This window comes from Mauremys reevesii, linkage group 2 (assembly GCF_016161935.1).
Source record: "Mauremys reevesii isolate NIE-2019 linkage group 2, ASM1616193v1, whole genome shotgun sequence".
NCBI lineage: Eukaryota > Metazoa > Chordata > Testudines > Geoemydidae > Mauremys > Mauremys reevesii.
In genome coordinates, this window is record NC_052624.1 from 95,059,486 (window position 1) to 95,086,775 (window position 27,290).

At 46.3% G+C, this 27,290-nt stretch overlaps 2 protein-coding genes across 12 annotated transcripts in view; one reads left to right on the forward strand and one right to left on the reverse strand.

The window, feature by feature from the left end:
• Positions 1-3,728, reverse strand: part of LOC120397945 (cytochrome c oxidase assembly factor 1 homolog) — a 66,001-nt gene extending 62,273 nt beyond the window's left edge. For 5 of the 6 annotated variants that reach the window (XM_039524710.1, XM_039524709.1, XM_039524708.1 and 2 more), the window contains exon 1: positions 3,477-3,728. The gene's annotated coding sequence lies outside the window, so the exon portion shown is untranslated. The remainder of the gene's footprint in view (positions 1-3,476) is intronic. The other variant, XM_039524704.1, reaches the window with a different exon arrangement.
• BLVRA (biliverdin reductase A) overlaps positions 1-27,290 on the forward strand; it is a 133,568-nt gene that overhangs the window by 64,454 nt on the left and 41,824 nt on the right. Inside the window, exon 1 of one of the 6 annotated variants that reach the window (XM_039524698.1) lies at positions 2,687-2,732. The exons of 2 other annotated variants lie outside the window; for them this stretch is intronic. The gene's annotated coding sequence lies outside the window, so the exon portion shown is untranslated. Of the gene's footprint in view, positions 1-2,686; positions 2,733-3,543; positions 3,567-18,546; positions 18,679-22,823; positions 22,866-27,290 lie in introns of those variants that run through there. 3 more of the 6 variants (XM_039524700.1, XM_039524697.1, XM_039524701.1) reach the window with 3 other exon arrangements.

Consider the following 27,290-nt stretch of genomic DNA (forward strand, 5'->3'; position numbering starts at 1 on the left):
TCACCTGCAGCGGGAACGGAGCGCCATGGCTAGAAGGTGGCAGAGTGGAGCGGGCTGGGGCCGCGCCACTCCGCTTCCCGCTGCCAGTGAGTGTGGAAAGCGTCCTTTCCTCAACCTCCCTGCACCAGGAGGTGGAGCAGCCCAGCCCCAGCCAGCTCCACTCTGCCAGCTCCCAGCCGTGGCGCCCTGCTTCCCGTCGCAGGTGAGTGCAGGGGGGCATCCTTTCCTCAACCTCTCCACACTCACCAACAGCGGAACCATGGCTGGGAGCTGGCAGGGTGGAGCGGACTGGGGCCATGCTGCTATGCTTCCCGCCGCTGCTGGTGAGTGCCTGTCAAGGGGTGGGGAGGGGTGGATAGGGGTCGGAGCAGTCAGGGGACAGGGAGGATGGATAGGGGGTGGGATCCTGTGTGTGATTAGGGATTGGAGTCAGGGAACAAGGAACGAGGGGGGCAAAGCAAGTTTGATAAAACGCGGTCTCACCTATAACACAGTGAGATTTTTTCTCCCCCGAGGACCGTGTTATACCAGGGTAGAGGTGTAATAGGAATACTCTTTTTAGATGTACCATAGATCAGTGGTTCTCAACCAGGGGTCGGGGGCCATGGGCAGATTTCAGGGGGTCGGCCAAGCATGGACAGCATTAGACTCGCTACAGCCCATGGCAGAAAGCCAAAGTCCTGCTGCATGGGACAGCAGCTTGAGCTACCAAGCCCCACCACCCGGGGTTGAAGCCGAAGCCAAAGCCTAAGCAACTTAGCTTCACACTTAGCCTCTGTGGTATGGAGGCCTGGGCAATTGCCCTCGTGCTATCCCCTAACACTGGACCTGGCTTTTATATGCAGAAAAACAATTGTTGTGGCACAGCTGGGAGTTTTTATAGCATGGGGTTGGGGGGGCCTCAGAAAGAAAAAGGTTGACAACCCCTGCCATAGATGATTTAATATTTGCTCCTCTGATAATGAGGTTTTGTTTTGGTTGTGGGCTTTTTTATTTTTACAGTTACAAATGTTATTTTGATGTTTGTACATCTTTCCCTTTGTCATCCACTGGATGATTACCATGGACTCCTGAAGGCTGCTGCTAAAATTTATTTCTAGGCCATTCTAACTGACATTGCTAGACCTAAATCACAGACTTATTTAATATAAATGGTGGACTACTCTATTAAAATGACATGTTCAGCTTCTAGAGAGGGATATGAATTATGAAATAATACCTACAGTAATTACCCATGCAACCTCCTTGAGCAACTCCAGCACTGCAACAGGAAATTAGAAAAAGCTTTAAAATACTGATGAAGGGTTTTATTTTGCTTCTAATCCTGAAAGCTTCTTATCTCCATCTTCCACATTTATTTCTTTTAATACACAATATTCCAAAAAAGAGTTTGTCTAACCCAAAAAAACCAAAATTTATTAAGCTCCTCTAACCTTTTCACCTCCATCTATATATACACATCTATCTCAAGAGGATTTCCAGTTAGGAAATACATGCAACAATTTAAGCTGTTAATGTAATGTAATGTGACAGCTTTTAAAATTTGAAATTAGCATTTATCAAAAAAACCTAGAAAAATAACATGCTGTGATCACTGAACAAGCAATATACACCGTAAACAAGTAAATAAAACAGAAAAAGCAAAGCAGAAGAAGCTAAACAATGGGAACTTTATGATGTACATAAGAGAAATATGCAGGAGGTTTTCATGTTTTTGTGGCACCATGCGTGAAGTGAAAAAATAGCTTTGCTTTTGAGAGATTTTAAAGTTAAAATGGGGAGGGGCAACAGCGAGAGAAAGAAAAGGCAAGCAAAACAAAAGACTCAATAGGTTAGGAAGGAAGGAAGGAATCCCTTGCACCTAAGCATGGACATTGTAGTAGCTTACATATGATGTATAACTGGCTTTAAAAGATTAAACTTGCAGCAGAAAACTGGTCAGTTTGGGATTGGCAGTAGAAATCCCCCTCTAGTGGTCACACTGGGGTTTATAATGAGATGGATCAAATTAAACAGTCATTCTCCCCATTTTTCACTGGAAATTTTCAGAAAGAAAATCATTTTCACTAATGTAACAGAAAAATATATTCCAAGACCCTGATGAATCTCCATTCACACCAGTATAAATCAGGAGTCATTACAATAAAATCAGTGGAGTTACAACAGTGTAAAAGTTGTATGAAATTTGGACCTTTATCCCCGCTTCAATATTTTTGTATTTTTGGTTTCTTGAGTGTTTATTTTTAACTTAACAAATTACCATAGTGGGATAGGTTTTTTTGTTTAATAGTTACTGTCTAAAAATCAACACTACAGGCAAGGTTTTTATTTTAAAAAAATTAAGATTGTCCTGGGAACCTTAATATTTAATTACTTTAAAAAAAATTACTGCCTTATCCTCTCAAAATGCTAGACTAATTGCTGCTAAGGAACGTAGGGCTCTTCTATTGCAATTAAGTTTTTTTATTTTGATGCCACTACTATATGCCAGTTAAATTATCACAATTTACCATCATTTTTTTAAATAATCCCCTTCTTATAAAAAGCCTAATTTCTCTTGAACGATGCCAACGTTTTCCTCTTATTGCAACAAACATCTCTATTTAGGAACAACACACTTCCCATTCACACTATGTACTGTAAACCCGTAAATGCCTTTCACTTTCGTTTTTTAAATTAAGAGTTGCAACGTTTAACAGTGTGAGCGAGACTAAAAAGCAGCATGAGCACAGGTAAACACCACAACTTTTAATTAATATTTTCTCAATATTTAAATTTAAACCATAATTAAATGAGAGGGAAAGAATCATTATAATGCGGGGGGGGGGGGGTAATGAAAACGAGTAAGGAGTTCAGCCTGTCACATAATTTTACACACCTAATGCTGGTCTTAAAGCGCAGGGGCAGTCTGAATGAGGGAGATTTCTAGCGAGTGAGCTATGCACAACTGTCTCCCCAGTTCCTTGGAAAGAAAGACAGTGCATTAATCCCCAAGAGAGACGTGCCACGTCTCACGCATTTGGGAGGAAAGCCTCCCTCCTTTTGACAGAGCAAATCCCTCTCCCAGGGGGGGACAAAGATCTGGCTGCGTGTCCCAGAAAGATATTGACTCATGTGTCCAGACCTGCCCTCATTCAAATTGTCCCCACAACCTGGGACACAGCAACGTGTGTGAGTGAATCTCTGTTCTTCCCATCAAACTAGGGTCTTGGTCAGCAGCAGCTCTGGGCTACCTCCAGCCTCACTGATTCAACCTGTTTTAAAACAGATACATTCACACGCAGACCAGACCTCGCCGCTTCCTTCCTCCCTTTCTACCTGCGAGCGACCAGCGCGGTGAGAGACCCACTCCGCTCCTCCCCTCAGGCGTCCGCCCCAAAAGCCTCCGAGCCAGGGGAGCTGCTGACTCCTTGCACCCCCCTCCCCGTAAGAACGAGCCCCTCGTGCCCTCCCGCGCCTCGGACGCTGCGACTTACAGGAACGGTCGCCGCAGGCAGGAGAGATTCACGCGCTCTCCATGGGAGCCGCCATCTTGTAACCGGGCAGCATAGACAATAACTGTATTGGTAGGGCTCAGCGGCGGGACGCACAGGCAAGGGGCTTGGGGCACTGCCGCCTGCAGGACTCCGCCCGGGGAGGGAGCCGCTGTATAGACCCGCTGCTGCTGCTTCTCACCCAGCCTCTAGCTGCTGGGGAAGGGGAGTCAGCAGTCGGGGGGAGGTTGGGAACTTTCAAGACTCCACGTGGAGGGCGAAGGGACTTTGCTGGGAATTTTTGCTGTGTCAGTCTGTCACCCGCTCTGGGACTGAAGGTGGGAACGAACGAAAACACACACACACACACACACACACACACACACACGATACTGTCTGCTCTGGGGCGTACAGTATGTCAGTCTGTTCCCCATCTTTAGGTATGAGCTAGACAGGAGGATTTTGCTGTGTGCATTGCAGGCTCTCTCTCCCCTTGGGGAGGAGGGAAGAGGATTGTACTGTGTAGATAAAGAAGCAATCGCCTCCTGTGTTTTTAAACTCCCCCTCAGTCAAATGATTGCCACAGTGTGAGAGAACAGACACAGTACATGGCGACTAGATTCCATAACAGTGCATTTATGGTATGGATTTTATTGGGTTAGTTTTTCATGGCTGAGATATTCAACATTTTTGGAATTTCTGGACAGAGTTCAGAGTACATAGGAACCCCCAATCTGTTGCAGTTAAAAACCCTGCAGTCAGAAGAATTAATTTTGGAAAGTTAACCAATTCTGGGCTTTGTATCTTCCCATATTTCTGTTGGGACTTTTAAATGTTTAGACTATCTTTTTAAAAACTGAAACTTGACAAGTGAAGAAAAATGGACAATAGGTGGAAACTGAGATCACATAATATATGTAGCGACACTGGCAGGGCCGGCTCTAGGTTTTTTGCTGTCCCAAGCAAAAAAAATTTTGGCTGCCCCCGTCCCAGCCCTGGGCTCCCCCCCACACCCCCTTGCTGCCCCGGCCCTGGGCTCTTCCCCACACCCCTGCCACCCCAGCGCTGGGCTTCCCCGTTTCCCCCCCCACCAGTGCCCTCCCCCCACCCCCCTGCCGCCCCAGCCCTGGGCGCTCCCCTTCCCCTCCCCACCAGTGCTGCCCCCGCATCTCCTGCTGCCCCAGCACTGGGCTCTCCCCACACACACACCTGCACCCTCCTTCTGCCGCAGCCCTGGGTCACTGGTAACTCGCTCCCAGGGTGGGTCATTCAGCAGGAATTTTGGATGTGCACAGAACACAGACAGGATTGGTTCCCATATGGTTACAGAACTGCAGTAAACTGGAACAGTTTTCAGCTTGTGTGATTGGAGGATATCTGGATGCATATTATAAGACTGTCCTCCATCAATGAGGAAAAGTTGAGGTGCCTTTATTATTCTTTTGTTCCACTCTTTCTTTCTATGGGGAATTTGCCAATGCAATATCACTGTCTTCCTTTTAAACAAACAAACAAACAAACAAAAAAGGCAATTGCTGTTGAAAATAGCAATTCCAGTCCTAATAACCACTGGGAAGCATTTCTTGCTCAGTTTTATTCTACTTTTTCTACAGCAAGTTACAGTGGATCAGTATATTTGATTTGGGAGAAATGAAGTAACAGCTGCCCTTGAGCACTCCTGAATTTTGAGGTGTTCAAATCTGGAAGGCAGGTGCTGGGGGAGGGGGCGGGGGGCTCCGCGGGGGAACACGGCAGCATGTATGCAGCAGCGTGTCTGGCACTGCGCGGAGCCAGACACGCTGGTCTGTGTGGCACGGTAAGGGGGCTGGGGGGTTGGAGAAGGGGTAGGAAGTTCCGGGGGGGGAGGGTTAGATGGGTCAGGGGCTCGGGGGGGCAGTCAGGGGCAGGGACAAGGGGGGTTAGATGGGTCAGGGGCTCGGGGGGGCAGTCAGGGGCAGGGACAAGGGGGGGTTAGAGGGGTCAGGGGCTCGGGGGGCAGTCAGGGGCAGGGACAAGGGGGGGTTAGATGGGTCAGGGGCTCGGGGGGCAGTCAGGGGCAGGGACAAGGGGGGTTAGATGGGTCAGGGGCTCAGGGGGGCAGTCAGGGGACAGCCAGTGGTTGGATAGGCATGGGAGTCCCATGGGTTTGTCAGGGGACAGGTAGGGGGTAGGGTCCTAGGGGGGAAGTTGGGGGGGGTCTCAGGAGGGGGCAGTTGGAGACAAGGAGAAAGGAGGCTTAGTTAGGGGCAGGGGTCCCGGGAGGGGGCAATCAGGGGACACGGACCAGCAGTGCTTAGATAGGGGGTGGGGTCCTGGGAAGGGGTGATTAGGGGCCAGGGAGTGGGGGGGGTTGGATGGGTTGGGGTTTCTGTGGGGAGCAGTTGGAGGGAGTGGATGGTGGCAGGGTGGGGCTTCCCTCCCCGTGGAGTGTCCTGTTTTTTTAATGTTAAAATATGGTTCCCTACCCTTCACAGTGCAACTCTCCACTCACAGCACTGCTGCATGAGGTCCCCCACTTCCTTTCCAGTTGGTAGTGGCCAAGGGAATGCTGGGAAATGTAGTTCTTTCCCTGCTCCAGGCCTGGCTCTATAGGCAGGGAGCTAACCAAGGAACTACAGCTCCCAGAGCCCCCTGCTGGTTCTGCTGCCCCAGCAAATGGGCTGCCCTAAGCAGGTGCTTGCTTTGCTGGTGCTTAGAGCCACCCCGGGACACTGGGCTCCTGCTTATTCTCTTTTCCTTCCATCAGCTCCAAAAGCAAGGAGATATATAGGTTATGTAGCCTAATCTATTGATCTTGCAGGGTTAGACATACATTATAATACAGTGGTTTCTGAGGGGTCAGCCCCTAGATCGGCTACAGTAGAGAGGTTGTAACCAAACTGAGGACCTAAAGGTGCACAAATGAGACAAACACAAATTACTGCTGTTGCTGTGATTAAACTCTTTATTAGCCAGCCAAACAGTAACACACATTGGTGTTGTTTCTCTCTTCTTTGCCAGATGGCAAACTACTCATGCCATCCTTTGTGGCAATACCAGAAAGACAACAGGTGAACATTGCCATGGTTCCTCCTACCATACTTAGACCAGGGAACATCTTTTATCTTATGTTATGCTAATGCCCACTTCATCTTATGCATATTCATAATGGGTTTGATCTCCTTTTCCTTATTTGAATTTCCATACCCCACTTTGTTTGGGTTCCCCACTTTGATAGGTACATTTATGCATTTATGACACAATTATTAGCATTTACACCAATCAGTTTCTATAGCATTATTGCAGTTACATATATTCCTTAAAAATACTTATAGCCCATTTTTGCAGTCTCTTACTTCATACCAGTCAGCTGGCTTATTGCACTTTATCTTTTGGTTTTGACATCATATACCTCTCATTGCTCATGTCAAGCCTCAGCCTAGGTCTTGATTAGTTATCCTAAGCCACCTTACAGGCCCTCAGCCTGCTGGTTTTCTACTTGCATTCCAGCATTAATCAATGTTTACATACTGCGTATATAAGCCACAGTTACAGAATGTTTTTGATCTTATACCAGTGTAAATCAGGAGTAACTCAGTTAAAATCAGTGGAGTTACATCAATATAAAACTAGTGTGAGTGAGAGGAGAGTAAGCCTCCCACTATATAGATTGGCATTTGTTTTCAGGTGGTCTTTTGTGCTATATTTGTTGATGTTACATGCTTACACTCTGGGTGCACCCAAATTCAGTAGTGGCAGTCTTGAATGTTTGCAGTAATAATTATTATATGACACTATTAACCTTCATATGTATATACTGGAAAAATATAAAACTGATTGTATATAATTCTGTTATATATCTACAATCTCCAGTTTTATCTGGTACTGCAACCTACTCAGTTGTTCACTACTGCACAGCTGCCTGAGCTGTGCATTTTATTGTATTTCAACAAACAAATTTTTTAAAGCAGGACAATTCTAGATGTCGGGCCTCTGACTGCCTGTTCATAGCTTTAAAAAACACAATATAAGAATATTAATAAAGGGTCTCTCTGCATACTCACTTCCCCGCTGCCAGAGATGCAGAGTTTAAATAAAATTAAAGTGCCCTGAAGGTCAACAGAATAGCAGGAGACAATTCAGTAGTCCAAGAATCCTCCATAGAGATCACCTGCTACTTGTAATGGTGTTTACTTGCAGTATGGTATTCAGCCACTGTGGCCCAGATCCACAAAGTTACATAGGCACCCAAGTCCCAGCTTTAGGCTCCACTACAATTCACAAAGCTCCGGCTCAGCTGCTGGCTAACACTGAAGGCTCCTCATTCGGTGTCTACATTTCCAGTGTAAAAGTTCTCTGTTGCCTAAGTGTCTGCCTTTTGGCATGTATACTGCTGCCTTGCTTTAGCCACCTGAACACATATCTCCCACCTAAGTCCTAGCATAATCCATGAATAGGAAAAAAGACAGGCAGGCAAATGCCTATCTTCCTTGCTAGGCTCAATCTAATAGGCATGCTCAGAACATGCCTACCACAGCAGGTGCCTTTCAAAATCCATCCACAGCAGGAGGAAGAGGTGATTCCACTTTGGATAAATCATTGGAGCAGGGGGACGTCTGTGGGAGTGGGTGTCCTAATCACACAGCTATAGAATAATTATTTCTTTCTAGTGTTCTCTCACTCTGGCCCACTGACTCTTTAAGTAGTTAATCCAAACTAGAAGAGCTTTAAGAGGAGAGACTGAGGGAATACCACACTTGATTAGACTATCCCATAGCTCAGGGGTTAGCGTACATTTCTGAGAAGTGGGAGACCCCTGTTCAAGTCCTTTCTCCCATCTCAGGCAGAAGGGGGAATTGAACCTGGGTCTTCTCCATCCTAGGCAAGTAATGTACCAATTGGATTAAATGTTACAAGGTGGGCACCAGTGGCAGCACTCACCTCCTCCTCCTGTAGTTATTTGGTGTGGTGTGAGAGAGGTGCTTCATGCCTTCCCATAAGAAATAACTTAGGTGCCTAAATCATCTGACTCTAGGAAAGGGATTCCTGGCTGGGAATCACAGGCAAAAGGAGATAGCCTGGATTTATGTGCCCAGCTCTGTGAGAGGGTGGGGCTTAGGGCACAGGGCACACCCTTCTCATTGGCATTTCCCACTGGCTAGATAGGCAGGTCCTTGTCTAGGGTGCTGGCTTTTGAGGATCTCATTTTAAGGTGCCTCTCTCTCCCCATCCATTGTAGAGGTTGCCTAGGCACCTAACTTAGGCTTAGTGGATGACAACATTGTTCCTGTGATTTTCTAGATAGGCGTTGCAACACTGAGTGTCACAACACTTAAGTGGATCTGGGCCTGTGGGGAACTGCATGTCTCTATGAACAAATACAGACTTCCAGACAGGATTTAATCTCTGCTAAACAAGACAAGAGAGACAAAGACAAACGCACAGCTCGAGTTCCAGTTATGGCTTTAATAACCGCCTCCTGCTTAACCAAACTGTGATTCCATATATCATGACAACTACCAGCCTCTGGATGTCCAATTCTAAGGTCCATCAAGGAGCCCTCATTAATATCTGCTGTCATGGTGGCATATAAAAGGAGATACCATTTTTAAGTAGCCAAATCCAGAATACATAGGGCTTCATAGATTAAAATGAATATATTGAACTACATCTGGAAACCAATAGAGGAGGTGCTTATAGACCCTTAAATAAGTGAGTAACCATATTTTGTACTAGTGGCTGGTTCTGGCCTTTATGCAAAATAGTTACAGTAAAATATATTACACTCACATATAGAAAAAGTAACTGAGTACATACAACAATCCTTCATTTCAAAGAAAGCATTTTAAACCTAGGTCCAATTCAGTTCAGACAAGTATTTTAAAAGTATCAGGACTTCCTAAGCCTAAACAGATCTCAAAAACTCCTGAGAACAGGCATTTCCATGGTATTTTGTTACTTTTCCTGGCTAGAACCCCCAGATCCAGAAACATGCAAAATGGGAACATCACAGAGATAGAAGGAGATAGAACCACCATCCCACCTGTGAAACAATTAGCTAGGCTCCTTAAGTTGTGAGAAGCACCAAGGAAGGAGATAGACTCTCAGGGAGGAAGATCTGGCCCCATCTTGAGAAAGGGATGTTGAGGATTTCACATATTGGACCCCAGAAGGAAATGTTTCGAATATCTAGACTGTGTGGGCTTTTTAAGGGGTCCTGAGCAGAAACGAAAAGTGAGGCAGGGTGCTGCAGAGTAACCCCAGACCACAAGGGGGCACTTAGGAACTAGTGACCCTGTTACAAAGGGAAACTTCTTTTTAAGGAAAGAGCTCCAAACTTTTTCAAATCTCCAAAAAGACAATTAAGTTTCAAATGAAGGTTCAGATCCAATATTAAGCGCTGATCTTGCACACATTTATACACCTACAGTACTTAACTTTACTACTATGAATGCTTGAAGTCAATAAGAGTGTTTACAATAGTCAAGTTAAAGCAGGTGCAAAAATGTTTGTAGGAATGAGGCCTTATTTATCTCTACCCTTTGCCCATCCATATTTTAAATCCAAATGTATCTTCAGCTGTTCCACCACTGTAACTATGAAGCAACCTTACAGTTTGTACAACTGATCAGAATTTAGACTGTGGTGTTTTAGTTACTGTAGAGGAGGATTGTGAAATCATGAGTCTGAGGTTGCAGTAAGCTTTATTTTTCTGAAGTAAGATGACTACTACTCCAGACATTTCCAAGCATCCTCCCTTGCTACCACTTATTGCATCATGCATTTTTAGATCTTTGTCACATAATTGCCACCGGGCTGTTTACTAAGTGATTCAAGTATTTTTAAACCCTTCTTACAGAGCCACTTTCTTTCCTCATATAGCTGGTTGCCAAATCCTTGTTATATATTTCAGTTGTAACTTCTGTTTCTGGCGTGGTGTTCTATTTAGTTTAATGGTACCTGTGTTTGACAGCTTGTTGACATCTCTAGGCCATGATGACAAGTTTTCTCCATTGAGAGGCCTCCAATATCTGTTAATCTAAACTGCAGGCCCTGCAAGGACTGCAGGTGTAAATCAAATCCTAATCACTTCAATAGTGATCACAGCTTTTTACAATACTACTCTGTTGTTGTAGACAGATGGTATGATGGAACGAAAGGGTCACTAGTTACTGCCTGAGAGTTGATTAACACACCTGAAGCTTGCAAGGACTTGCAACACCCACAGGGCTTGAGGAAAAAGGAAAGGGAACAATGAGTGGGAGGAGGAGAACAAGAAAAATGACAAACCGATGAGATGGAAAACAATGAAAAATGCATGAGGGCTAGAAAGAGCTGGAGATAATCCGTCGTATTGGAAACTCTTTGGCCTGGTCTACACTACAGGGTTAGGTCGAATCTAGCCGCATTAGGTCGATTTAAAAATGACTGCGTCCACACAACCAACCCCATTCCGTCGATCTAAAGGGTTCTTAAAATCGACTTCTGTACTCCTCCCCGACGAGGGGAGTAGCGCTAAAATCAACCTTGCTGGGTTGAATTTGGGGTAGTGCGGATGCAAATTGATGGTATTGGCCTCCGGGAGCTATCCCAGAGTGCTCCATTATGACCGCTCTGGACAGCACTTTGAACTCTGATGCACTAGCCAGGTACACAGGAAAAGCCTGGGAACTTTTGAATTTCATTTCCTGTTTGGTCAGCGTGGCGAACTCAGCAGCACTCAGCAGCACAGGTGACCATGCAGCACCCCCAGAGAGGAGGATTTTGTGGATAAGAAAGAGGAGGAGGAGGAGAGTGCACAGCAGGCAAGAGGTGAATCCATTCTCCCCGGCAGCTAGGACCTTTTCATCACCCTGGAGCCAATACCCTCCCAAGGCAAGATCCCCAACCCTGAAGCCGGAGAAGGCACCTTTGGTGAGTACACATTTGTAATTACAGTACAGGGGTTAAAAACAATAATGTTTAATGTTTGATTTGCCCTGAAGAATTGGGATGCATTTGCACCAGTACAGCTACTGAAAAAGTCTTTTCACATGTCTGGGGATGGAGCGGGAATCCTCCAGGGACATCTCCATGAAGCTCTCCTGGAGGTACTCCCAAAGCCTTTGCAGAAGGTTTCTGGGAAGGGCTGCCTTATTTTGTCTTCCACGGTAGGACACTTTACCACGCCAAGCTAGTAGCAAGTAGTCTGGAATCATTGCAGCACAAAGTATGGCTACAAATTGTCCTGGGTTTTGGTCGCATTCAAGCAACATTTGGTCTATATCTTTCTGTGTTAGCCTCAATAGAGTGATATCATTCATGGTCACCTGGTTGAAATAGGGGAATTTTTGTAAGGGAACAGTAAAAGGACCCCGTTCACGCTGGGCTGTTTACGCTTGGCTAAAAGGGATCATCCCGGAGAATAGCCACACAGTGGGCAGGAGGGAAGAAGGGATCATCCCAGAGAATAGCCACACAGTGGGTTGGGGGTAAATGTGTGCTGCACATCCACCCGAAAACCGCAGCCCCTCCTTTTAAATGTGAAACCCAACCCATTGCTTGCTCTGGGAAAGGAGGGCGCTGCAGTTTGAAAACATTCCCACGTGTTATGAAGGCGTAAGATGCCAACCCCGCATACCAAAAGTCTTACCATGGCTGCCTTGAAACCGAATTCTGTTGCTCAGCCGTGTGTGATGTGTCACCATACCGGCAGGCGCTCAATATAAAAGGCAAAATACGACCTTGTACCTAAAGCAAATGTGCTGTCTGCTGTGAATTGCTTGATTCACTGTGAAAGAGTCACCCTTTTGTTCTCAGAAATGTATCATCTTAAATTTTACTCTCCCTTTTTATCTTTCCTCAAGGGCAAATGTTTCTATGCTCCCCTTATCATCTCCATCCCTGAAGTTATTGCAGATTAGAAGGCGACACACTCACGATGACATGTTTTCCAAGCACATGCAGTCCTCCTGCACTGATAGGGAACAGCTTAAAGCATAGAGGCATTCAGTGGCAGAGGCCAGGAAAGAATTAAGTGAGCGCTAAGAGCGGAGGCAGGAGGCGATGCTGAGGCTAATGGAGGAGCAAACGGACATGATGAAGCATCTTTTGGAGCTGCAGGAAAGCCAACAAGAGCACAGACCCTCCACTGCATCCACTATATAACCGCATGGCCTCCCCCAAGTTCCATATCCGCCTCACCCAGATGCCCAAGAACGCGGGGAGGGAGGCTCCGGGCACTCCAGAGGATGCCCCAAGCAACAGAAGGCTATCATTCAAACAGTTTGATTTTTAGTGTGGCTACAATAAACAATGTGGCCTTGTCCTTCCGTCCTCTCCCACCCCACCCGGGCTACACTGTCCATTATTTCATTTTTTTTAAATTAATAAAGAAAGAATGCATGGTTTCAAAACAATAGTTACTTTATTTCGAAGGGGGGAGGGTGGTTGGCTTACAGGGAATTAAAATCAACAAAGGGGGCGGGTTTGCATCAAGGAGAAACACACACAACTGCCACACCAAAGCCTGGCTAGTCATGAAACCGGTTTTCAAAGCCTCTCTGATGCGCAGCGCGCCTTGGTGTGCTCTTCTAATCGCCCTGGTGTCTGGCTGCTCAAAATCGTTGCCACACGATTTGCCTCAACCTCCGACCCTGCAGTAAATGTCTCCGCCTTACTCTCACAGATATTATAGAGCACACAGCAAGCAGCAATAACAATAGGAATGTTGTTTGCGCTGAGGTCTGACCTACTCAGCAAACAGCGCCAGTGAGCTTTTAAACGTCCAGAGGCACATTCTACCACCATTCTGCACTTGCTCAGACTATAGCTGAACTGCTCCTGACTATGGTCCAGGCTGCCTGTGTAAGGCTTCATGAGCCATGGTAGCAAGGGGTAGGCTGGGTCCCCAAGGATAACTATAGGCATTTCAACGTCCCCAAGAGTAATTTTCTGGTCTGGGAAGTAAGCCCTTCTTGCAGCTGCTCGAACAGCCCAGAGTTCCTAAATATGCGAGCGTCATTCACCTTTCCTGGCCATCCCACGTTGATGTCAGTGAAACATCCCTTGTGATCCACCAGTGCTTGCAGCACCATTGAGAAGTATCCCTTGTGGTTCATGTACTGGTTGGCAAGGTGGTCCAGTGCCAAGATGGGGATATGGGTTCCGTCTATCGCCCCACCAGAGTTAGGGAACCCCATTGCAGTAAAGCCATCCAGTATGACCTGCACATTTCCCAGAGTCACTACCCTTGATAACAGAATGTCAATGATTGCATTGGCTACTTGGATCACAGCAGTCCCCACAGTAGACTTGCCCACTCCAAATTGATTCCCAACTGACCGGTAGCAGTCAGGTGTTGCAAGCTTCCACAGGGCTATCGCCACTCGCTTCTCAACTGTCAGGGCAGCTCTCATCTTGGTATTCCTGTGCTTCAGGGTTGGGGAAAGCAACTCACAGAGTTCCAGGAAAGTGGCCTTACGCTTGTGAAAGTTTTGCAGCCACTGTGAATCATCCCATGCCTGCAACACTATGCGGTCCCACCAGTCTGCTTGTTTGCCTGGCCCAGAATCAGCATTCCACTGTATCAAACCAGCCCCACTGCTGCCATGATGTCCCAATTGCCACAGCCTGTGCTTTCAGGAACGTCTGTGTCCATGTCCTCATCATAATCGTCCTCGTGCTGGCGTCTTTTAGCCCAGTTCTGCATATACTCCAGGATAATGCGTGAGGTGTTTACAATGCTCACAACAGCAGTGGTGATGGCGAGTTGAGCGGGCTCCATGCTTGCCATGGTATGGTGTCTGCACGGGTAACCCAGGAAAAAAGGCGCAAAACAATTGCCTGCCATTGCTTTCATGGAGGGAGGGGTGACTGATGACATGTACCCAAAACCACCTGCGACAATGTATTTTGCCCCATCAGGCATTGGGAGCTTAACCCAGAATTCCAATGGGCAGCAGAGACTGTGGGAACTGTGGGATAGCTACCCACAGTGCACGCTCTGTAAGTCGAAGCTAGCCACGGTCGTGAGGACGTACTCCACCGACTTAATGTGCTTAGTGGGGACTGTATAAAATCGATTTCTAAAAATCGACTTCTATAAAATCTACCTAATTTCGTAGTGTAGCCATATCCTTCCTCTGCTCAGTCACAGACAATGGGTGAGAGCCTGAGGCTCTTGAGCTTGTCTATGCACAAAGTTGCACTGCTTTAACTATATTGGTAGAGTTAGTTATACAATCCACCTAGTTTGACACCGTTATACTGGTATAAAAGGTGCTCATATAAGCATGGCTTATTTTGGTATAGAAATGGGAATAAGTTATACTGGTATAGGGCACCTACATACTGATATAATTGCACCAACACTAGGAGTTGTATTGTTTTAACCATTTCAAGAAAAAAAGATTACACCCAAACCAGCTTATCACTACAAAAACTGTTTAGACCAGACCCCCTTTGTACAAAGGGAGTTTTGCCTGAGTTAAGTGGTTTAGAAAGCATGGCTCCAGAAGAGCACATTTAAAGCTTAGCTGGCAGAAGAGATAAGGGAGGCCCAAACTACTCTCTGGTAAGAAAAGATAAAAAAGAAGGCAAGCTTATCATGCTCCTTTGAGCATTAAAATGGTCCCTGATCCCTCCTGCATGATTTCAAAACACAGTCCTTCAGGAAACTAAAGTTGCAAACATATTTCTGAGCCCCATGGAGGATGTTACCTCTACTGCTTCCACTGACTTATGTGGAGTTACTCCAGATTTACTGGACACTGGGGTTAACAAGAACAGAATTTGGCCCTTAGCTAAAAGTCTGTATTCATGGTTCAGATCCTCAAAAGTATTTAGGCACTTAAATCCCATTGATTTCAGAGTTGGATGCTAAATACTTTGAGGATCTGGGCCTAAGGACCCATGTAGTCCTGTAAATATTAATACAAAACACACAAATAATTCAAAAGAAGCAGAGAATAGAATGTTGAACTCAGAAAGTTCCATGGCATTTAGAATCCAACTATTGGTGTTTGGCATTTGGGGCTTTTAGAGCCATCTGACATTTAGCCTGGATCCTCAGTGCACAGTGGGTGGGTTACGAGCCCCAGTGAAAGCGGCATCTGGGCATTAGCCTACAGCCCCAGGTCAGCGGGGGTTGAAAGCACCATTAAACTCAGGTGAGAGGCTTTAATTGTGTGTAGACAGGATGGGGGTTGGGGGCAACACCTGAGTTAACTCAGCAGAGAAGAAATGAGAGACCGGTTAGCGAGGGGAGGGTGACAGTAGGAATGTGAGGGACAGCAGTTTCGGTAGAAAAGGAAAGAAAAGAGAAATAAAGTCTTCCCTCCCCCATCTAGTTATAATGAGAGGTTGTGTCCCACCTCTCCCATGCCTGTCCTAGAAGCAGGGCCGTCCTTAGGATTTATGGTGCCCTAGGCAGGATTATTAAACTGGTGCCCCTGTGCCTGTCTTGCTCTTAGCAACACAAACATAAGCTTACACTGTTGGAAAACTTGCCACATGCATGTTATTAAAACCAGTTTAACTTAATGAAGGACACTGTAATGCTGATGGACTAGCACTAAAGAAGTAGCACTATAGAAAAAATTCTGATTTGACAGAATGATGCAAATAATATAATTTTTTTAATTTGTCAACATTTTATTGGAAATTTCTATGAAGAGGTATTGAAACAAGGATTAGTTTTTAATTAAAAGCATCTTTCTGGCTTTTTTGGCTGCAAAATCAGTAATAATGTCATTGTATGACAAAGACAAAGTGATGTCTTGTTTGATTGCAAGAATAGCAAGACCGGTCAAGTGTTCCTGACTCCTTGTAGAGCGGAGATAGTTTTTAATGAGCTTTAGTTTTGAGAAACTCCGTTCTCCTGGTGCTACTGTTATAGGAATTGTCAGTAGAATACGAGTGGCATTAGGATATATGTCAACAAGTTTGCTGGTATGAGTAAACTGTACAATGTCCATTATCGATTTTGCATGTGGCAACATTGATGACAATGTCCTCAATTCTTCATACAGTTCAAGTCCATTTAAATCAAAACGATCGCCGTGCTTCAGGAGGCTCTCTAGGTCAGGGGTCCACAACGCGGTGCCTGCGGGTGCCATGGCTGAAATGCCGCCGAAATTCGGCGGATGCTCGTCTACTGCCACGGTCCTTCGTCTGGTGACCACTGCTCTCGGTTCTTGCACTTTGTCATTAGTTGCTCTTGTTTTCCTATTTCGTTGAATTTAGTCCCGCTCAGGCCATGTACCAGCTGAGTGAATGGAACCCCAGGCCGACAGCGGGTTGAGTGGCTCAGCCAGGGTATCAGCCCCCGGCCTGCTCAGCCCGCTGCCAGCATGGGGTTCCTTGCGGGGCCCCAGGCCAGCAGTGGGTGCTGAGTGGGGCCGGCGGCCGGGACCCCGGGTGGCAATGGGGCAGTAGCCAGAACCCCAGAGCAGCGTGCCATCGAAAATCAGCTCGCGTGCCACCTTTGGCACGTGTGCCGTAGGTTGCCGACCCCTGCTCTATACATTAGTAAGGAGATGAGCATATTACAGTTGTTGGAGGGCTCTATTTAGCAGTAACAGGGCTATAGGAAAGTCAGTCAACATTTTTTGTTTCTCTGATGAAAACTGGCCCACTCCCTTCCCCATACCAAACTTGTCGCAAATAATTGCCAACAACTTAATTTTCTGTTTTTGGCTAAGATATTGATTTTTAAAAAAAATATATATTGAAATTGAATTCAGGATTGTTAGCAAGCTCTTTTGGCAAACAAAGTTGTTAAATGACAATCTAAATGGCAACTCAGTACTGCTTTCATGCTTGGCTCACCCCCCAGCCTGCTGGTCCAACAGCTGCAGTAGAGGAGGAGATAGGTGGAAAACTGCAGGACCCCAAAATCCACCTCTTGGGGTGCAGAGTGGCAACAGCAGCAGCAAACCCTCATCTCCGATCACATGCCAATGGGCACCACCACCAGCCCAATGACCGTGAAGTTAGCACAGCATCTGATCTCAGGGGCGGGGCACCCATGGAGCCACAGCAGTTCATCCTGCCCTGTGCAGCTCCCCCTGGATGAGATGGATCACTGCCAGCCCAGGGGAGCGATGTGCTCCCAAGCTAGGGTGACCAGATCCAGATGTCCTAATTTTATAGGGCCAGTCCCAATATTTGGGGCTTTTTCTTATATAGGTACCAATTATCCCCACCTAGGGTGACCAGACAGCAAATGTGAAAAATCAGGATGGGGGTGGGGGGAATAGGAGCCTATATAAGAAAAAGACCCAAAAATTGGGACTGTCCCTATAAAATCGGGACATCTGGTCACCCTACAGGTGAGTTCCTTCCCAGAGACCCCAGCAGCCCATCCCTCCCTCAGACTGTGTTGCATTCGGCTCTCTTTAGGACTCAGCAGCCCTGCTCTTACATGCTCCACTGCTTCCCGTCTGTCCGGGCTCACAGCAGAGCAGTGCCCCCAGACCTAGTGGTGCCCTAGGCGGCTGCCTGTTCTGCCTATGGCTAAGGACGGCCCTGCCTACAAGCAGGTTTCCGTGGAACATGCCAGCCTGAGCCAGGCACAGCTGGGCTGAACTGGGTTTGCAGTTCCATAGGTTGTGACACCCCAGCAATAGCACTGCTGGCTTTGCTCAGGTGCCCGTGGACTGGCACCACGGTCTCGGGTGGGCAAGCACAGGTTCTGCAGATGCAGCCTGAGTAAGGCATTGCAGAACTGGGCTTGCACAGGCTACTGTAGAGCGTGCCCGCAGCCAGCCTGGGTCAGGCATTACAGGGCTCAGCTGGGTTTGCACAGGCTCCTCTAGCAGGCACCTGCCCGCACAATGCAGGGCAGGGTTGAGTTTGCTCAGTCGACCGGGAGGATGTGCCAGCCTAGGCTGGGCAGGGCTTGCTCATGCTCCCATTTCCTTCGGCCCCATCAGCTACACCCGCCACGTGCCTTCCCCTCGCACACCGTGTCTCCTCTGCAACTTAAAGGCGCCCCAGAGCGCCGCGGTTTCCAGTAGCCCCCGCTGAAGTGATTCCGCTTGTCCCCGTTCCGCACCGGTGTCTCCCTCACTGCTGGCCCCTAGCCAACATGTCACCCTCTCAGCCCGCCCTTGCTTCTTTCGGGCGCCCGGGAAGGGGGCGGCGCCGCGCTGTCAGCAGGGCTTGTGTAAGGGGAGAGTGAAAGCCGCACGCTGATACGCTGGAGCTGGTTGTGTAAGCAGGATCTGCGGGGAACTACAGAGGGGTAAGCAAAGATCTCGTCCCTCCTCGGTTAACTAAAGAGGGTGGCAGCGTTAATTCAAGCTCGTTAACATCATCAGGATGCTGGGGGTTGTTGCTGGTTGATTATGCCGTCCCTCCACCCTCCCCAAAATGGTTTACCATTGCCACCATATAGTGTGCCATGTTTGGGTTTTTGGATGGGAGGATAGGAGGCTATTCGTGTAGCTCATGCTGCTTATTTTATCCCAGCCACCAAAACTTAGCAATTCAAAGGGCTAAAGCCAGAGCTCTGAACTTTGTAATCCTCATGCACACTGTAAAAAGGAAACCAAAAACCACAGGCTAATTTTAAAAAAGAGTAGAGCGTGAGCTTGGTTAGAAAAACTGTGATCCAGTGCCCCCTGGAAGTGGAAAAGAATATTATCTTTCATAGTAATTAGAAGTTTAAAAGAGTGCATCATACAGGAGTGGAGTGCGATTTAGGAGTTAGAATAGGATGTGGTGAGTCAAATTTCCTGGATTCTATTCCTCTTAGTAGCATCTGACCTTGGCCACAGAGTTGCTGAGCTCCCAGAAATCTCTTGAAGTCAGAGGCAGCTGCAGGTGCTTAGCATAAGTAAAAATCAGACAAATTAACCTTACTGCCTCTATACTTACCCATATGTAAAATGGGGATAATAATACTACCCTGTCTAAGTCTTGTGAGGCTTAACTTATTTTGTGAAGCACTGGGAGATCATCAGATGAAAAGCCATCTAGCTGTGTGAAGTGTGGTTCTTTTATTACATTTTCAAACTTAAGTGGAATGTAGAAAGAATATGCCCAGGCATTTTTATATTGATTTGCACTTTGGTTGACCCTTTCACTCAAGAATCTCAAAGTATGCCACAAAACATTAATAAATGAAGGTTTACAACATGTCTGTGAAGGCAGCTCCCCAATTTACACAGGAAGAAAGTGAGGCTCAGAGACATTAAATACCATGCTTGACATCACATAGGAAGTCTTTGATAGAGTCAGTAACAGAATACAGACCTAGTTCTCAGTCCTATGCTTTAGTCACAAGATCTTCCTCCCCTTTTTTTAAAAATACATTCAATAGCTAAAATTCAAAGACTTCATAAAAATCAGATTTAAATAACTCAATGTAGATAGCAAAAATATGTGCCATTTTGCTTCTACTTTCTATTTAAATTGAGAGAGGTGGTATATCCCCTCACAGTGTGTGCATTCACTACCACCAACATCCATCCCAGGTTACACTGTAAGGCCCTGCCCCTTCAAATGCTTACACACAAGAGTAGCGAGTCCCATTGACTTCAATGAGATTACTCACATGCACAGTTTTGCAGGACTGAGGCCTAAATAATTTTTTTCTGGACTACCTTTGGAAGAAATAGAGGAAAAGTATTTATTTTCTCTGGTTACATAGGTTATGTAGGTGTTATATTCAGAACTTTGATTTTGGGTTGTCGCCTCTTTAGAGGCAGAAAACACAGAGACTGGGAGCCTTTGTGAAATATCCCAAGGGCCAAACTAGATAACTGCGCTTTACCTTAGCAGTTGTCCAAAACTAGATAGCTAATTAGTATTAACTAGGGCCAATAGCTTATTGAACAGATTGCCAACAGGTAAGAAAGGCAGAAGACAGCACTACAATATGAAACTTGTAACACTACTGCACTAGCTCACCTCATTTAGTGCCAGATTAATATCCTGGTGCCAGGAGAGCCAGTGGGCATTGCAGGTGTCCTGTCCTGCTTCTGTATTATAGATGCTAACACTGAACAGCAAAAATACCAAGATTAATAAATATGGGTTTGCATATCTTTCTGGTGTGCTAGATAAATATGATGGAAAAAGGAAATAAATTGACTCTTTATTTCACACATCTAGAATACAGAGTTATAACCCACACAAAGTAAAAAGCAACAGATAATGCATTATAAAATTGTAGCCAGAGAAATAACCAACATAATGAAATATTCAAAGTTACTAAAAATGTTATACAACATGGACTATGTCTAGGGCCCTGCCAAATTCATTGTCCATTTTGGTCAATTTCACAGACATAGGATTTAAAAAACAATAAATGTCATTATTTCAGCTATTTAAATCTGAAATGTCATGGTGGTATAATTGTAAGGGTCCTGGCGCAAAAAGGAGTTGGGGGAGGAGGGTCACAGGGTTATGGTACTGCTACCCTTACTTCTGCACTGCCTCTGGCAACGGCGCTACCTTCAGAGCTGGGGAGCGGTGGCTGCTGGCCGAGATCCCAGCTCTGAAGGCAGCGCCGTCACCAGCAGCAGTGCTGAAGTAAGGATGGTATGGTATTGCCACCCTTGCTTTTGTGATGCTGTCCGCAGAGCTGGGCCCTCAGCCACCCAGCTCTGAAGGCAGCAGTGCTGAAGTAAGGGTGGCATGGTATGGTATTGCTTCCCTTACATCTGTGCTGCTGCTGGCAGGGTGCTGCCTTCAGAGCTGGGTGCCCAGCCAACAGCAGCCGCTCTCTGGCCACCCAGCTCTGAAGGCAGCACAGAAGTAAGAGTGGCAATACCACAACCCCCCCTAAAATAACTTTGCGACCGCCCTCTTGCAACTCCTTTTTGTATCAGGACCCCCAGTTTGAGAAATGCTGGTCTCCCCCATGAAATCTGTGTAGTATAGGGTAAAAGCACACAAAAGACCATATTTCATGGTCCGTGGCATGTTTTTCATGGCCATGAATTTGGTAGTGCCCAAACTATGTCACTCTTTGACATATGTGTAGAGCCGTGGTTCTCAACCCGTGAGCAGCTTGCGGCCCAATCAGCACACAGCTGCGACCCATGTGACAGCCTCAAGGCCATACAGATAGTATATATATTGTGTGGGTGTGGCTCGCATAACACATAGAGAGCTATATATGTGGCACACAATGGCAAATAGGTTGAGAACCACTGGTGTAGAGTGCCAACGTGCTAGAGCTTTTCAACATAACAGTTGTATGAGGTTTTCGCTTTTTTTTTTTTTTTTTTTTTTAACGTGGGCAAAACAATATATTTTTCACTAACTACCTTCCTGGAACTGGCTGAAGTATTTTAGCTGAAAACTTCCCTAAAAGACTCCACCTGAGGCAGACACCCAGCACAGAAAGCTTTAGCCCAAATGATTTAAGTTGTAAGCAACTGCAAACAGGATCTTGTAATGTGAAGAGTCAGGCAACCTTAACCAGAGGCATCACTGCCTATAATATTTATTAATTTACCATTAAAATTGCCTTTACTTTGGGAAAGGGAAACTTCCTTTCCACTTGAGAGCAAGTCTGTTTGGGAACTTGCCCTGTTCATGTTCACGTGTGATTGGTTTCCAAATTAATTTCTTTTTCCTAGACCAGCCCTGGTAACTTCTTAAAGAGATGAATCCAAAGAATGTTTGGGATCAACAGGAGGCTTCAGTAGGGAATTGTTTTAGTACATGCTATTCCTAGAGGAGGGGCAGAGCACATTGCATGGAATCACTAAGGAGAATCTCTTTTCTTTCCTTCTCTCTTTTTCTTACCTTTTCTGCTTATCTTCCTGTTAATTACTACTTTCAAAATTGCATATTGCAGATATGTGTGTTCCACTGTAGCTTAGAAGACCTAAGGCAAATAAAAGTCTATTATTCAGCAATTAAGGATCAAGCCTTAAATTCCAAGGCATGTTGTCAGGCATTAAGGCCCCACATTTACAATTTATTTTTAATGGGTTTTGTAGAAAAAATATGAAACTGACCAATCTGGTCTCATTTTTTGAGTGGAATGAAATTTTTTTAAAAAGGCAAATATAACAAAGAATAAATTAGATTTAAAAATTTTGTTTTTCTAAGAATACAGGGAAAGGAATTTCTATTTTTAAATATATATGTTTTAACCAAATAGTTCAGCCACCCTAAGACATGTTTAATGTGCCCATTACCACGGTAACCAAATTAAGGGTTGCACTTGTCTGTAAAGAACCCTGCCCTCTACCACTTCTTGGCTCAGTTGGTGTTCTGTGTTTAGCTGTTGTTTTCACTTTTAAATAATTCCTTCCTTTCCTCATAGAGGTTTTATTTTTGTTCCTGCTGTTCTCTTCCTCCCCTCTCCCTTTTCCACCCCCATGGATGAAAAGCTAAAGGGAGAATATAAGATTGTTAAAGAAGGAAAGAAAACCCAAGAAACCTAGAATAAGAACAGATGAGCTAAAGGTGCGGTGCAGGATATAAGGTGCTTTATTGACAAACATAGGTCCCAGTCCTCCAAGCTGATCCACTGAAGACCAAGGGGCTCCGTGCCAGGGGCGGCTCTAGAAATTAGGCTGCCCCAGGCAGCGCGGTGTGCTGCACCGCCCTTCCTCCGTCCCGCGGCGGGTCCCCTCTTCCCGCGGCTCCGGTTGAGCTCCCGCGGCAGGTCCACCGGAGCCCCGGGACGAGCGGACCTGCCGCAGGCATGACTGCGGGAGCTCCACCGGAGCCGCGGGAACAGCGAACCTCCCGCGGGCACGGCTGCGGACGGGTCCGGCGGCTCCGCTTGAGCTGCCGCAGTCATGCCTGCGGGAGGTCCAGCCGAGCCGCGGGACGAGCCCCCCTCCGCAGTCATGCCTGCGGCAGGTCCGGTCGTTCGCTCGGTGGACCTCCCGCAGGCATGACTGCGCAGGTCCACCGCCCAGCCTGCCGCCCCCTAGATTAGGCCGCCCTAGGCAACAGCTTGGTTTGCTGGTGCCTAGAGCCGCCCCTGCTCCGTGCAGGCATCTGGTGCGTGGATCCTGTTACAGATCAAAGCTTATTACTGCCATTATTCTGGTATTTAAACAATTTTCCACTGACTCCAGTAGGCATAGGCTCCGATTCCGTGGGTGCTTCATGGATGGAGCACTCATGGGGGCGGGGAAAAATGCCCTCCTATCAGCCCTCCTATCAGCTCCTCTCCGGTGGCCCCACCGATCAGCTCCCCCGCAATCAGCTATTCCATGACGTGCGGGAGGTGCTGGAGAGGGAGGGGGCAGGAAGATGCAGGGTGGGATGAGGCCTTTGAAGAAGGGGTGAAGTGGGGGTGGGGACTAGGGCAATATCAGGGGGAGCACCCCCGAGCACATTAAAAAGTCTACACCTCTGCTAGTAGGACATAGCAATACAGGAATGGGATTGGAGGACTTTTAATTTGGCATTTGGTGGTGGATTTAGAAACCACTCTGGTTTGTTCTTTTACTGTTCATCCAGCTAACTTATTGACATTTTTCAGAAGTACTCACTGCCCACTTAGCTGAAAGAGTGAACAATATGCCTTTATGAATCAGCAGAATTCTTTTGTATGCTCACTCTTAAGGGCACGTGTCAATATGTAGAGGACAGACTTTTCATACGAATTAAATCCCAGGTTCGTAGAAATTAGAGATGGAAAAGGCTAATTAAATCATCACCTCTATGTCCTTATTAATTACTTCTAGAGTGCTGGAAGTCTGTAAGGCTCTTTACAGATAGGTATAAAGACAAACTTTCGTCCACGAAGAGCTCAGATTCTAGTCAGTGGTGAAGTATACACCAAGCATGGTCCAGGAAAACCATGAAAACCAAGAGCTCCAGAATTCTAGGCACCCAAATTCTAGAAATGCATAGCTGTGGAATAAATACATTTTCCTATTTGAATACAGAATAAGGTGGTCCTATGCACTATGCTTTTGTTAAACAGTTATAATTGTTCCCAGGCTCTTTTGAACATTAGCATGTGAATAACATTCATATGATTTTAACACCTGAGCAGACTATGACCCAGTGGGTGGATTATTGCTACTCAGACTAAAAGATTCTGCTTTGGCACTTCAGTGAAGCATAGAAAGTGGCGAATGAGGGGGAAAGATCAGGGCTACAGAATAATGTGTTCTGTGTTAGAATATGCACGCTTCCAATGGTACCCATGTGGTCACCACAGTATTGTCCACTCTCTTACTCCAGTAGCATAACCCTTTTGATGAGTTTCCATTCAGAGAGAACCAAATTCTGTATGTCTTACTCCCTTGAGTAGTCTCATTGTTCTCAGTGAACCTATTTGTGTGAATAAGCCAAGAATGATTTGGCCTATAGTCTATACAGTTGTTTATCTACTATGAATAAAGATTTGGTAGCATTTGGTATGAAGTGTTTTGTACAAGAGCTCAGCCAGATTGTTAAATTGCTGTAGATCAGGTTGTTTGTTTTTTTTAAATGCCAATATGACTCTCAGGTCAGCCCCATAGGTCTCTAAACATGCCAGTGGTGCCATATTACTTGTATTCTTGGGAAATGCACCAGGAGCTTGAATGCCACAAATAGGGTTACACAACTCAGCTGGTATGGAAGTTTTAACATGGTTGAGGCCACTGATTGCAAGTGCTGTAGGGTTGGATGCATTTGTTTGAGCTGTGTTTTCCATGTTCATATTATTTGCAATCACATTTTCAAAGGTGGCCACAGATTTTGTGTGCCTCAGTTCTTAAGCGCCCAACTCAAGGCACCTTAGGCCAGACTTTCAAAAGTGTTGAGCACCCAAAACTCTAATTGAAGACCTCACGAACACAGAACATCCAAAAATCAGGTCTAAGCTGTCTCAGCCAAACATTGAGGTAGCCAATATCTCTGGCCACTGTTGAGAATTTTGGCCTTAAGGCATTATTCATTTGTGATTTGTAACCTTCTTAAATAGCAGTAAGGAATCAATAATCATGATTGGAAGCATATCTTGCATTTGTTATCCTCCATATTAAAGAAAAAACTGCTGGTGCTCTGCTCAGCACAGCATTTTCAAAGGTAAGAAGTATCCCCATCTATGTAGTGGTGGTATTGCTAATGAACCCATAACCTTAGCAGCTCAGGGCTTGGCTACACTTGCAAGTTGCAGCGCTGGTAGAGGCTTTCCAGCGCTGCAATTACACCCTGTCCACACTTGCAGGGCACAACCAGCGCTGCAACTCCCTGGCTGCAGCGCTGGCCGTACACCCAGGTCTGCTTGGGGTATAAGGGTTGCAGCGCTGGTTCTGCAGCGCTGGTCATCAAGTGTGGACACTCACCAGCGCTGTTATTGGCCTCCAGGGTATAAGGAGTATCCCAGAATGCTTTTAACTAAATTATTCCCTTTGTTTTGTTATGCAGCCTCTCTTTGTTTTGTTGTCAATTCGGAGCTCCGGGCTCCGTGCACCGCACCGGGAGCTGCTTATAGCTCCTGTTTGCTGTCATTAATCTGTAACTACTGTCAACAATGAAATGAGATAACCCCTGCAGGGGTTGAGTGTTTGCTTTGCTTGAGAGAAACGGGGGGAGGGGGCAGAGGGGAGTATGTTGGATGCAGTTTGTTTGCAGTTAACAGTAAGGGGGTGGGAAAATTTTCTGATTTTGCACAGTGTCGGTTCCAAAAATCCACTCTCTCTCTCTCCCCCCCGGTCCCTGTCACACTGCCCCACACCCCCCTCTTTTGAAAAGCACGTTGCTGCCACTTGAATGCTGGGATAGCTGCCCATAATTCATCACTCCCAACAGCGCTGCAAATGCTACAAATGTGGCCACACTGCAGCGCTGGTAGCTGTGAGTGTGGCCACACACCAGCGCTGGCCCTGCACAGCTGGATGACCAGCGCTGCAACTACCAGCGCTGCAGATTTGTAAGTGTAGCCATACCCTAAGTGTCAATAAATAAGCTTTGTCACCTTGAATAGTCAGTGGAATGTGGTTTGAAAATAGTATTATTCTAACTTGTGTTCCTGAGCCACTCCTGGTACAACCAGCCTGCTTTAAAATAATAATACTGTACTTGCGATAATGTCAGAAGCAGAGTGTAGTCGAAGAAACCATAAAAACATCTGTCTGCTTTCATAGTCGTCTGCTATAACGATCCCAACAATAACGTTGGGGCTGGATTGTGTCTGGTCTTCTGTCACTTTGCAAGGGGAGAAGAGGAACCGCATCCCTTCCTTTCCATGTATGTCCCTGCTCGGAGGCTGGGGACAATATGGTCCTTTCACTGCCCTAAGCACAAGTTTCTGTGAGGCTGCACCTAAAACAGCACTGCCATGGTCTTGCTCCCTCTGCACTGGGGTGAGAACCTAGGGAAGCATGTGCGGCACCTCTTTGAAGGAAGAGTTGTCTTCCCTTTGTGCTCCCCAGAGCATACCCGAGTGGAGACAATGGCTGTCAGAACAGTTGCTGGGACAGGGCATGGCACCTTAACATTTTTCCCCTGAGAAGCATTTTTTAAATGTGAATGGCTTGATCCTGCAAGGTGGTGATCAACTCCTGGCAGCTGCTGAGTCTCCTCAGCTCCCAGTGAAGCTCAGCACGTTACAGAAATGGACTCGACATTTCCTTTGCCTGGCCCTTAAATCCCTGCTACACCAGGCCACACATTTGTTCAGTCTCTTCCTTTGGGTTTCCATACACGTCTGTCACAAAGACTCTCACTTTTAATCAAAATGGCTGCCACCAACAGGAGGGAAAAAGAGGTGTGTGTGTGTGGGGGGGGGAAGTGCAGTTTACAAGAGATGTATGTCCTGTCTTCCTATTTTCTACCGTTCCGTTTTTTTAAATGCTGTTAGCCTTTCCGACAGCTGGACTGAACTAAACAGGAGTAAACCCTTAAATCCTTATGGCTCATCTTAGGGAAACTCGA